The sequence below is a fragment of the Pleurodeles waltl genome, chromosome 12, assembly GCF_031143425.1.
Source record: "Pleurodeles waltl isolate 20211129_DDA chromosome 12, aPleWal1.hap1.20221129, whole genome shotgun sequence".
Classification (NCBI taxonomy): domain Eukaryota; kingdom Metazoa; phylum Chordata; class Amphibia; order Caudata; family Salamandridae; genus Pleurodeles; species Pleurodeles waltl.
This window is the reverse complement of record NC_090451.1, coordinates 36519639-36533558: the sequence shown is the minus strand read 5'-3', so window position 1 is coordinate 36533558 and position 13920 is coordinate 36519639.

Here is a 13920-nt window from a genome sequence, read left to right as displayed (position 1 = left end):
GCACACTATTTCTCATTTCATTTTGATATAGTATACAGAGCCAGCTTCCTACACTGGTGGATCAGTGGTGGGGTCTACGACTTCGCATTTGCTGAACTACTCGGCCAATACCTGTTCACATGACTAAATTCCAAAATTGCCTTTAGTAACTGATTTTTGTATTTTTCAAATGTTTCTACATTTTTAAAAGTCCTGCTAGGGCCTTGGTTAAGCCCCCTTTAGCTTTTGTTTTCTAGATTTAAAAGTTATTCTAGTTAGGGGTAAGTAGTAGAAGTAGGTTTTAGTTCCTAGAAGTAATCCCCACCTTTAGTAACCTAATGAGCAGCTCAGAGGACATGGTTGTGGAGCTCAACCTCACCCCTTCCCTCCATCTACGGATGGAAGAGTTAAGGTCCCTCTGCAGACTGAAAAATATTAAAACAGGGTCCAACCCTACCAAGGTCAAGCTCCAGGAGCTTTTGGCACAGTATACAAGGGACCACCCTGCTGAGGAGGAAGACCTCTCCTATATAGAAAAAATGTTAGAGATGAGGAGAATGAACTCTCCCGTCCTCACCTAACTAGGGTGATCAGGGCCCCAAGGCCCCTATGTCCAAGGATAGTGCTCACAGGACCTGGATCTCCAACAGGGGACTCCAGTTCCTCTGGGAACATTGAGGGCAGCCTCAATGAAGAGGACCTCCTATTAGCAAGGATGTCCAAAAGTTTACCTTTGGAGCAACAGCTCCTAACTATAGAGATGGAGAGCGTAGAAATGGGCTTAGCACCCATTAATGGTTGCAGCAATCTAAAAAGGGTCAAAGAGCATTCTGATGTCCTAAAAGTCCCCAAGGGGATTGCCTCTAAATATGAAGGTGACGACATCACCAAGTGGTTCACAGCTTTTGAGAGAGCTTGTTAAACCAGAAAACTAAACAAATCTCATTGGGGAGCTCTCCTTGGGGAACTGTTTACTGGTAAGTGTAGGGATAGGATCATCACACTCACTGGTGCAGATACTGAATCTTATGACCACATGAAGGCTACCCTGATTGAGGGCTTTGGATTCACCACGAGGAGTACAGAATTAGGTTCAGGGGGCTCACAAAACCTGATGCCAATCCTAGGTTTGATTTTGTAGACTACTCAGTGAAAACACTTTATGGTTGGATAACTGGCAGTGGAGTGCATGACTATGATGGGATTTATTATTTGTTTATGAAAGAACATCTTTTAAGTAACTGCTTCAATGACAAGTTGCATCAATATCTAGTAGACCTAGGTCCAATCTCCCCCCAAGAATTGGGAAAGAAGGCAGCCCATTGGGTCAAGACAAGTGTGACTAAAACTTACACTGGGCGGTGACCAAATGAAAGGGGTTACAAAGCCTCCCCAGGGAAAAAGTAAGTCTTCTCAAGGGCCCAAAAACTTGCACAGGAGGATGAGTCCCAAGCCTCTTCATAATCCTCACAAGTACAAGAGTAAAAACTTTGATTCCAAAAAAGGCCTTGTGTCACAACTGTAAACAGAATGTTCAACAAACTGGAGACTTGCCATGTCCCAAAAAGAATCCCCCTAGCACTGCTCCAGTCAGTACTGGTATAGCCAGTCTCCAGGTGGGATCAACAGTGTGCCCAGAGCAAATCAGGGTTCACAGTAAAGCTACTTTAGTCTTTGAGGGTGGCGTAGATGTTGCTACATTTATTTTATGGCCCCCTAATATGCAAAAATACAGCCAGCACCTCATGATTAATGGGACAAAGGTAGGGCACCTGAGGAATAGAGGTGCCAGTGTCACCATGGTGACAGAAAAACAGGTTTCCCCAGGACAGTACTTGGCTGGACAAACGTATCCAGTTACCAAGGCTGATGTCACTAAGGTCCATCCTATGGCTATGGTGACCTTGGAATGGGGAGGGGTTACTGGCCTGAAACTGTAACGCCGCGCTCTGAAGCGGCGTCTCTTTTTGTCCTCGCGGGTGGAACACGCTACCGATATTCGGAGCGCCGTTCCCCGCGTTTTTTGACTATGCTTTCTGGGAAGCATATATTTCGCTTCCGGACGCGCTGCACTTACTTGTAGCCTTTTTTCTTCTTTTGTTGTTGGTGGTGGGTTTTTTGTTGGTCCTTTGTCTGTCTCTATCCATGTTGTGTCCATCTTGTCTTCTTCGTGTTTTTGTCCCAGCATGCTCTGTTTTTCTTTTATACTACTTCCTTTTTCCTATACTGGTCTATGGGCTTTTCCCAATCCAAGATGGTGTCACTTCCCTTTTCTCAGTATATGTCAGTCAGTCTTGTTCCTCCTTGCGTTGCAAACACTTCCTTCTGGTTGTGCTGTTCGCTCCTGTTCTTTGTTCCTGCTTTTTTGCCTTGGAAGATTTTTGCCTGTTCCTTGTTCCTGCTTTTGCCTTGGGAGATTTTTGCCTGTTCCTTTTTTCCTGCTTTTGCCTTGGGAGATTTTTATCTGTTCCTTTTTTCCTGCCTTTTACCCTGGATACTGCCTATTTTTGTTGTCAAGTCCAGTTTTTTCTTGTTTTCCTTCAGGAGTTCCTGTTAGAGGTTTTTTCCCCAGTGTTGGGGTTTTTTCCCTCTGGGACTCCTTCTGGAGGGTACGGTCTGCTTTGGCGTAGCCTGTCAAGCGGCACCGTGGCTACTAGAAGGGGTCGCCCTTATCTGGGAGTATCCAGGACCTGTAGAAGACTTGGGGGCTGATTCCTAGTTTGGCGGGCGGCGGTCGCCGCCCACCAAGCGGGAACCGCCAGAAGACCGTACCGCGGTCAAAAGACCACGGCGGTCATTCTGGCTTTCCCGCTGGGCGGGCGGGCGACCGCCAAAAGGCCGCCCGCCCGCCCAGCGGGAAAGCCACAGCAACGATGAAGCCGGCTCCGAATGGAGCCGGCGGAGTTGCTTTTGTGCGACGGGTGCAGTTGCACCCGTCGCGATTTTCAGTGTCTGCTATGCAGACACTGGAAATCAATGTGGGGCCCTGTTAGGGGGCCCCTGCAGTGCCCATGCCATTGGCATGGGCACTGCAGGGGCCCCCAGGGGCCCCACGACACCCGTTCCCGCCAGCCTGGTTCTGGCAGTCAAAACCGCCAGAACCAGGCTGGCGGGAAGGGGGTCAGAATCCCCATGGCGGCGCTGCCTGCAGCGCCGCCATGGAGGATTCTGCAGCCCAGGGTAAAACCGGCGGGAAACCACCGGTTTCCCTTTTCTGACCGCGGCTTTACCGCCGCGGTCAGAATGGGCCTGGATGCACCGCCAGCCTGTTGGAGGTGCATCCGCGGTCCCCTACCCTGGCGGTCTCGGACCGCCAGGGTAGGAATGACCCCCTTGGTGTATTCGCCAATCCGAAATCCAGAGGTGAGAAGTCCAGTGCAGTACGTGACAGAAACAGGTAGTGGTCTCTTCTGCAATCCCAGTGGAATGCTTGCTAGGAAATGATCTGGAGTCCTCAGCTTGGGCTGAGGTAGAATGCAAAACCTATGCCGCTATGCTGGGATTCCCTGAGATGGTGTATGTAAAAACAAGAGCACAAAGCTGAGCACAGGGTGACAAAGAAGTGTTAGAGCCTGAAATAATGGCCCAACCTTCCAAGAGAAAGGGCAAGAAGACTGGGGGTGGGGGGTGGGGCAGCTTCTGAGCAGCAAAAGAAACAAGACCTCTCTTCTCAGGAAGGATTATTACCCTCTTAGGGAACTGAGTCCATGGAGCTAGATCCTTATCAGGTAGAGCTCTTGGGCCCAGGGGGATTCTCAAAGGAACAGCTGTGCAAGGGACAAAAGACTTGTCCCACTTTTGAAGGCCTGAGGCAACAAGGGGATATGTCAGTGGCTCCCACGGGGACTATTGGTAAGATGGACTCCTATACACTGAGGCCAGAGACCCCAAACCTGGTGCAACCAGGAGAGTGGTAATGCCTCTGCAGTTTAGGGAGTTTATCCTAACTTTAGCCCATGACATCCCCCTAGCTGGGTGTTGGACCTGGCATCATTGGCATGGTCTCCTCTAACTTTTTTCCTCTAATTCCCAAGTTCCTTCTGTGTGCTGGACTCTGTTTTGTTGCTCTGGACACTTTACCACTGCTGACCAATGCTAAAGTATAAGTGTTTCCTGTATTAATTGTATGTGTACATTGGCTTATCCATGATTGGCATATTTGATTTACTAGTAAGTCCCTAGTAAAGTGCATGAGAGGTGCCCAGGGCCTGTAAATCAAATGCTACTAGTGGGCCTACAGCCCTGGTTGTGCCACTCACATTAGCAGCCCTGTAAACATGGCTCAGACCTGCCACTGCAATGTCCGTGACTGCAGTTTTAAACTGCCAATTCGACTTGGCAAGTGGACCCACTTGCCAGGCCTAACCCTTCCTTTTTATACATGTAAGTCACCTCTAAGATAGACCCTAGGTAGCCCCATGGGCAGGGTGCAGTGTATGTTAAAGGTGGGACATGCACTTATGTGTTTTACATGTCCTGACAGTTAAATACTGCCAGATGTGGTTTTCACTGTTGCAAGACCTATCTCTCTCACAAGTTAACATGGGGCTGCCTTTAACTATTATTAAAGCGCAGATTCCCTCTGGGAGCAGATAGACATATGGAGTTTGGGGTCTCTGAACCCACAATTTAAAAACACATCTTTTAGTGAAGCTGGTTTTTAGGTTGTATGTTTGAAAATGCCACTTTTTGAAAGTAGGCATTTTCTTGCTTAAACCATTCTGTAACTCTGCTTGTTTGTAGATTTCCTGACTGGGTCAGTTTGACAGTTGGGCTGTTTGCACCTCTCCTCTAGACAGTGACACAAAGGGAGATGGGGTGTAGCCTGCATTTCCTGATGAGCCATCTGGGCTGAGGGGAGGAGTGGTCATATACACCTGAAAGGGCTCTGCCTGCCCTCACACAATGCAGTCTCCAACCCCTTGGTGTGTGTCTGGGACTTGGCCTGGGCAAGGCAGGATCTTGAAAACAACAGTGACTTTCCTTTGAAGTAGGTCTACTTAAAGGCAGAAAGGGGTATAAGAGCACCCAAAACCCCTGAAAATCAGATTACTTCTGGAACCAAGAGGAACCTCTGCCAAGGAGAAGAGCTGGAAGCTGGAGGAGTACTGGCCCTTTAGCTGTGACTGTTCTTTGCTGGGTTGGCCTGCAGTAGCTGCTTCTGCCTGAGAGAGGACAAAGACTGTCTTTTGTGTGACTTCCCACTGTTGAAGAATCTCCAAGGGCTTGAACTGAGCTTGCCTCCTGTTTTTGAAGTCTCAGGGACATCAAAGACTTCTCTCAGCCAGAACTTCGGCTTTCTGCTGAGTCCTGCCTGCCAAGTGGTGCCCTAACCTGTCTCTGGGCCCTTCAGAGGTACAGCTGGTGAAAAAGGACAAAAATCCACGCAAAGACCGCCGTGCGGGGAAACTTTTGATGCACTACCCGCCTCGTGGCTAAAAAACGACACGCCGCCAGCCTCGCGGCTAACATCGACGATCTACCTGCATCGGGGCTGCGAGATCGACGCAACGTGGCTGGAGAAATAATGGGCAACATCCGCAGCGGCTGCTGTTAACAACGCAAGCCCCCACTCAACGCGGTTTCTGGACACCGTGCAACTGGATTTCAACACAACATTGCTGGGCGCGGAAAATCACCTGAGGTGCTCATCCGGATCGACACATTGCTCTCTTGCGGGAGAGAAGAAACAACGCACGCCGACCCGACCGGAGAAGGAATGACACACGTTCTCGCTTGTGGGTGAGAAATCAGCGCATCACTGGCCTTTTTCGAAGCACGCTCGCCCGTGTGGCTTTATTTTGACGCTACCCAGGTACTTATGTACGCTAACAACGTTCTCACTGTTTTCTAAAGGATTTAAGACTCTTTTGCTTTTTAAATTCATAACTTGACTTGTGTATGATGGATTTTCGTCGTTTTGGTCTTGTTTTGTTTAGATAAATATCTATTTTTCTAAACCTGTGTTGTGTCATTTTGTAGTGTTTTCACTGAGTTTATGTGTGTTGGTACAAGTACTTTACACCTTGCTTCTGAAGTTAAGCCTGCCTGCTCGTGCCAAGCTACCAAGTAGGTGAGCGGGGGTTAGTTGAGGGTGATTCTCCTTTACCCTGACTAGAGTGAGGGTCCTTGGTTGGACAGGGGGTACCCTGACAGCCAAAGACCCCATTTCTAACACTGAGCATCTGGGACAACCAAAAACATGGACTAGGTTTATCAGCCATTTCTATTGGCTCAATATGTCTCATAAGGCGAAGGAGTTTTATAACTCCTGTGTCACCTGCCAAGCCAGAGGTAAGGCAGATGGGCATCTAAAGCCTCCCCTCATTCCACTTCCTGTGGTGAGGGTTCCCTTTGAGAGGACTGGTGTGGACATTGTGGGTCCACTTGAGCCACCCACAGCCTCAGGAAACCAATCCATACTGGGAGTAGTGGATCGTGCTACCAGGTATCCTGAAGAAATTACCCTTAGGTCTACTACAGCTCCTGCAGTAGCTAAGGCCCTCACTGGTATCTTTACCAGAGTACGGTTTCCTAAGGAGGTGGTTTCTAACAGAGGTACAAACTTCATGTCAGCTTACCTAAAACACATGTGGAATAAGTATGGGGTGATTTATAAGTTCACCACACAATACCACCCACAAACCAAAAGACACTGGAGGGCATGATCATGGGGCTCCGTGAACAACTCAAAAGGAGATGGGATGTCCTCTTGCCATGCCTGCTTTTCGCCTACAGAAAGGTGCCTCAGAAGAGAGTAGGATTTCCCCCTTTGAACTTCTGTTTGGACACCCTGTTAGGGGACGATTTACACTTGTAAAAGAAGGCTGGGAGATACCTCTCCATGATCCCAAACAAGATGTGGTGGACCATGTGCTTGGCCTCCGCTCAAGGATGGCTGAGTACATGGAAAGGCATCCAAAAACCTTGAGGCCAGCCAACAGCTCCAGAAGCAGTGGCATGATCAAAAGGCTGCACTGGTAGAATTCAAACCAGGGCAGAAGGTATGGGTTCTGGAGCCTGTGGCTCCCACAGCACTTCAGGACAGATGGAGTGGCCTTTACCCTATCCTAGAAAAGAACACTCAGGTCACCTACTTGGTAGACCTGGGCACCAGCAGGACACACAAGAGGGTGATCCATGTAAACTGCCTAAAACTCTATTGTGACAGGGCAGATGTAACCATGCTGATGGTTACTAATGAGGAGCAGGAAGCAGAGAGTGAACCTCTCCCTGACCTCCTCTCTCATGACCCTAAATAAGGGTCAGTTGATGGAGTGGTCTATTCAGACACCCTTGCTGCCCAACAGTAAGCTGACTGTAGGCAAGTCCTACAGCAGTTTGCTGGGCTCTTCTCTTTGACCCCTGGACAGACCCACCTGTGTACCCTTGATGTGGACACAGGAGACAGTTAACCTGTCAAAACCAAAATCTTTAGACAGTCTGACCAAGTCAAAGAGAGCATCAAAGTGGAAGTCCACAAGATGCTGGATTTAGGGGTTATTGAACCCTCTGACAGTCCCTAGGCTAACCCAGTAGTCTTGGTCACGGATGACAACAAAGAGATGAGGTTTTGTGAGGACTACAGAGGTCTCAACTATGTCACCAAGACAGATGCTCACTGTAGAGGGTTCTTTTCCCCGGTAATGGAAGACGACTGGGATATATAATAGTTTTTATTCAATGTACTCAGTCTGTATAGTCACTTGTGTTCAGTTTATGAGTATTTTTTCTTGTTTTCTTCCTTTCTAATTTCTCTTCTTCTTCTTTTCCTTGATCTGCGGATCAATTAATGTCCTTTTTGTTTCTCTTTCTCGCTTTTCTTCTAGGTTTGTCTGCTGCTGGAGAGCCTCACCGTCATGGGACCCCAAGGAGAAACGAGAAACCGAAAAACAACGGTAAGTGGACTTTCTTTTCTTTCTTTATAGTTAAAGGGAAGAGAGTGCGGGGATACACCACCACGCTAGTGTAAGCAAAGCCAGGTGACTATTTATAATAACAAGGTATGTGATCGTTTATGAGTAGTGAACGTTCTGGTGCATACCCAGTGTGTGACCCCCTAGGCCATTCAAGGGGTACAGGCGGTAAATAGTCTTTGCCCAAAACGTTCATCCTCTTTTTGTGGAGCCCAGTCTTACAGAGAAATAAAACAAACAACAACAACAACAAAAAACACAGAAAAACAAAAACCCCTTAATGATCCTTCTACCAGCAATATCCCGAGGGATTTAGAAAGCAGGCACGTACCTGCGTGAGCCACGTCCCTTCAGGGACGTGGCTGGCTCTGGTGCTCGTGCGGTCTCTCTGCGGTGAAGTTTCTCTTGGAGTCGTCATAGACGCCAACTCCTCTTTTCTGGTCCTCTCCGGCGTCCCACGCGCGTTCTCCTTTGCATCAGCCGCTTCCTCCTCCTTAACTTCCCGGGACGCGCCGCTTTCCAGACATGTCGGGTTTTTCTTTCCGATGTCCGGGTTGATGTTGGATGACGCTACTTCCGGGAGCTGAAAGGCACCCCTGAGGCACTGTTTTACGTCCCCTGGGGTATCGTATCGAAGCTGGGTAGCGCCGACCCTGCTACACTCACCCTATACTAACAGCAGATTCACTTATAGACAAATTGGGTGCAGCTAAATTCCTCAGTACCTTTACATTAACTGCAGAGTAATGGGAAATCAGAATTGCACCTGGGGCAAAAGAAAAGACAGCATTCTATACACCTGATGCTGTTATGCCATTTAGCTTAAAGAATGTCACTACCACCTTTCAAAGGTTGGTGAATCAAGCCCTTGCTGGTTTAGAGTCCTTTAGTGTAGCATATCTGGATGATAATACTGTCTTTAGCTCCTCTTGGCAGGATCACCTAGCCCACCTGGAGAAGGTTTTGCAGGCTCTGCAATCATCCGGCCTCACTAGTAAGGCATCAAAGTGTTGTGCAGGGCACTGTTGTATAAGTGGGTCTCCTTGTCAGTGGATGCCAAGTGCAACCATTACAGCCCAAGATCCGGACAATTCTGGACTGGTAAGCTCCAACAACCCAGACTGAAGTCAGGGCATTCCTTTGTTTGACTGGTTAATATAGGAGTTTTGTAATGGGGTATGGATCCATTGTGAACCCCTCACAGAACTGACCTCAACGAAAATGCCCAGAAAAGTAAACTGGACTTTTGACTGTCAATAGGCCTTTGACACCCTGAAGGAGGCAATGTGCTCAGCACCAGTTCATAAAGCTCCAGATTATGCTAAGCAGTTCATTGTGCAGAGATGCCTCTGAACATGGGATAGGAGCAGTCCTGTCCCAAACCAATGACGATGGCAAGGACCAGCCTGTTGCTTTTATTAGCAGGAGGTTACTCCCCAGGGAGCAGTGTTGGGGTGCCATTGAGAAGGAGGCCTTTGCTGTGGTTTGGTCACTGAAAAAGCTGCGACCATACTTGTTTGGTACTCAATTTATTGTTCAAACTGACCACAGACCTCTCAGATGGCTGATGGAAATAAAAGTTGAGAACCCTAAACTTTTGAGATGGTCCATCTCTGTACAGGAAATGGACTTTTTAGTTGAACACAGACCTGGGACTTCCCATGCCAACGCAGATAGCCTTTCCAGGTTCTTCCACTCAGACAATGACGACTTTCTTTGGAAAGGTTAGTCTCATCCTCTTTCGTTTGAGAGGGGGTGTGTAGGAAATTGCCTTTTTGGCATGGTTACACACCCACTTTTTCCCGGATATTGATGCTGATTTGACTGAGAGTGTGCTGGGATCCTGCTTACCAGGTCCCAGCACCAGTGTCTTTTCCCAAAAACTGTACCATTGTTCCCACGAGTGGAACACCCCTGGCATACAGTTATGTCCCTTGTAAAAGGTACCCATGGTACCATGGGCCCTGTGGCCAGGTAAGGCCCCTGAGGGCTGCAGCATGTATTATGCCACCCTAGGGGAGCACTCACCAAGCCCATGCACACTTCAATTGCAGCTTGTGTGTGCTGGTGGGGAGAAAAAGACAAAGTAGACATGGCACCCCTCTCAGGGTGCCATGCCTACAAACCACTGCCTATGGCATAGGTAAGTCACCCCTCTAGCAGGCCTTCCAGCCCTAAGGCAAGGTATACTATACCACACGTGAGGGCATAGCTGCATGAGCAATATGCCCCAACAGTGCCTAAACTGTAAGTGCAGTATGGCCATATAAAGTACATTTGCTGGGAGTTTGTCATTGTGAACTCCACAGCTCCATGATAGCTCCACTGAAGTCTGGGAAGTTTGGTATCAAACTTCTCAGCACAATAAACCCACACCGATGCCAGTGTTGGATTTATGGAAAAATGCACCCAGAGGGCATCTTAGAGATGCCCCCTGTATTTTAGGCAAACTTCTAGTGCAGGACTGACCAGTCTGTGCCAGCCTGCCACTTTCATCCGAGTTACTGACCACATGGTGTAGGAAGGTACCCTGTTTTTGGCATGGTTACCCCCATTTTTTGCCTGTTGTCAGTATGTTTTGACTTTGTTCACTGGGATCCTGCTAACCAGAACGCCAGTGACTGTGCTCTCTCCCTTTTAAATGTGGTTACTGGGACTTCACACACCCCACATTTGGCGTACTGGTGCCCCCATACTAGTCCCCCGTATATGGTACCCAGGACATTGGGGCACCAAGGGTTCCCCACGGATTGCAGCATGTATTATGCCACCCATAGGAGCCCATGTAAAATGTATTTGCAGGCCTGCCATTGCAGCCTGCGTGAAATGGTGAATGCACCCTTTCACTTCAGGTCACTACACCAGGTCACTATAGGTCACCCCTATTGTGGGCCCTCCTAGTGCAGAGGGCAAGGTGCAGGTACCTATGTGTGAGGGCACCCCAGCATGAGCAGAGGTGCCCCCATGAACTCCAGCTCCATTTCCCTCGACTTTGTGAGTGCGGGCTGCCATGGACATAGGTCACTACCTATGTCCAGCTATATAATGGTAACTCCAAACCTGGGCATGTTTGGCATCAAACATGTTGGAAGCATACCCCAATACTGTTGCAAGTATTGGTTGTATGATTTCATGCACTCTGTGGGCTCCTTAGAGGACCCCCAGCATTGCTTCTACCCACTTTCTGGGGGTTTCTGGGCAGCCCACGCTGTCACCACTCCTCAGACAGGTTTCTGCCCTCCTGCTGCGTGATCCGCTCAAGCTCAGGAAGGCAGAACAAAGGATTTCCTCTGGTAAAGGGGGTAACACCCTCTAGCTTTGGAAATAGGTGTTACATAGCTTGGGAGGGGTAGCCTCCCCAAGCCACTGGTGTGCTTTGAAGGGCACATTTGGTGTCCCCCTTGCATAAACCAGTATGCACCGGTTCAGGGTCCTCCAGTCTCTGCTCTGGAGCGAAACTGGACAATGGAAAGGGGACTTCTCCTCTGTCCATCACCACAATGGGGTGGTGCCCAGAGCTCCTCCAGAGGGTCCCTTGATTCTGCCATCTTGAATCCAAGGTGGGCAGAGACCTCGGGGAGCATCTGAGTGGTGGTCACCTAGCAAGGTGACCAATCCCCCTTCCAAGGCTATTTAGAGTCTCCCTCTTGGATGGGTCCTCAGATGTGATGTGCAAGGTCCCATCAGGGCTCCTCTGCAACATTTAATTTGACTTCTGGCCACTGCAACCACAACTGGACTCCACAGGAACCTACAATCTGCAGCTCCAGTGATGACTTCGCCCTGCAACATTGTTTCACCTGCTCGTTCCAGCAACTACAACATTTCCCCGGCTGTGCATCCTCTGAGGACAGCAAGTATTCAGTCTGCACCAAGAAGCAAGAAGGAATCTCCTTTGGAGTGAAGGAGTCACTCCCCTGCATCCACAGGCACCAGCTGCAACGACTACCGGCCGCAAGGATCCTTTCTCCTGCAACTCTGAGTGGATCCTGCAACACAGGTGGTGGTGCTGAGTGGTCCCCTTCATCCCCCCTACCAGCTGTCGACTTTGGAGGTGGTAAGTCTTTGCCTCTCCTTGCAGGACAGTACCCCTGTGCACCGTGACTCTTGCAGCTACCAAGTCTTGTTAGCTCTTCTTCCAAGGGATCTTCAGGCTCTCTGTAGCCCCAGCCTCCAGCACTCTACCCTACAATGCGTGGTCTCCTTTACAGGTGTGCTGAGTGGGCCTCACTGCGACTCCTGTGCTTGCTGCTGCTTGTGAGTTGACTGTGGGGGCTACATCCACGACTTCTTTCTCTCCTGACTGCTGGGGGACACCTTGGACTCCCCTCCTTGGGTTGAGTCTTCCTGATCCCCGGCAGATCTGCAAATCTTCTACTGCGACTTTTGCCTTTGCCAAGGCTTTTTGGTGTTTTTTTCACACTACTGACGAACTGCAACTCTTCTTCCGACGTAAGACATCGAAAGCATCACTTCTGGAACTCTTCCTCTGCTCCTTTGTTGCATAGCCGACTCCTGGTCTTCACCGTGAACCTGGTCCTGCATCTCCAGAAGGGTGGATAGTGGCTCTTGCCCCAATCGGATACTCCAACTTGAACTGGACTTGGTCCCCTTCATTTGCAAGTCCTCTTCTTTCTGGATCCATTTTCTGTCTCTTGCAATCTTGCTTGGGTCTTGCACAGTCCTGTTCCAAAGTTTCTCTGTGGGTTTGGGAAAAAGCAGGTACTTACCTCTTCTCTCCTGGTTGCTGGGGGTCACTCCGGTACTTACCTTTTGGGGTTCCTAGTTCCTCCAGCTCCCCTTTACATATTTCACTTTTCTGGGTGGGGGTCCAGCATTCGCATTCCATTTTTTCAGTATATGGTTTGGGCTCCCCCTAGGGTCACTCTTGCTATTGCACTTTCTATTGCTTTTTATGCTCTTTCCTGACAACTGAGGTATATATAATAGTGTATTTACTCACCTGCTAACATAGTATTGCCTATATAGTATTTGTGTCACTAAAATAAAGTACCTTTATTTTTGTAACACTGTGTGGCTTTTTCATGTGTGTAAGAGCTGTGTGACAACAAGTAGTATTGCATGAGCTTTGCATGCCTCCTAGCTAAGCCTTGGCTGCTCATCCACAGCTACCTCTAGAGAGTCTGGCTTCTAGACACTGCCTACACTTCACAAATAGGGGATACCTGGTTTAAGGTGAAAATACCACAGGCACTCACCCCACTCCGGGCCAGCTTCCTACACATTGGGTGATGGCCTTTGTGCTCTCTGTGGCCAGTAACAAAGCCTGCACTGGGTGTAGGTGCTTCACACCTCCCCTCTGCAGGAACTGGAACACCTGGCAGTGAGGCTCAAAGGCTCAGGCCTCTCGTCACAGTGCCACAGGGCACTCTAGCTAGTGGAGATCCCCGCCCCTCAGACAAAGGCCCAATTTTTGGCTGCAAGTCCGGCAGGAAAACAAGGAGTGACCACTTCAACTGGGACCACCCCTAAAGTGTCCAAAGCTGAAGTAACCCCTTCCTTGCAACATCCTCCATCTTGGTTTGGAGGACAGGGAACAATAGGGTTAGGTCTGTGTCCCCGTCCCCAAAGGGAGTGGACACCGGAAGGGAGTACTCACCCTCAGGGACAGTAGCCATTGGCTACTGCCCCCTGCAACACCCCTAAATCTAGGATTTAAGGGCTGCCCTGAACCTAGCTCATCAGATTCCTGGCGACCTAACGAAGACAACAAGAAGGAAGGAAGGAAGGACTGCTAAGCTGACCCCCAAGCAGAGAAGACTGAAGACACTAACTGATTTGGCCCCAATCCTACCGGCATGTCTCTGCTACAAAAAGGTGATGCATCCCGCCGGACCAGCGACCTCTTAAAAGCCTCAAGATGACTGCCTGCGCCGCAGAGGACCAAAATCTCCTGTGGAGAGCGGCTCTGTCCAGAAAGAAATTCCAGCAAGGGACTACAGATCCGCCCCGGATCCGTGAGTCCGGCCCACTCTGCACCTGACGCCCACGGCCCGTGTCAGGT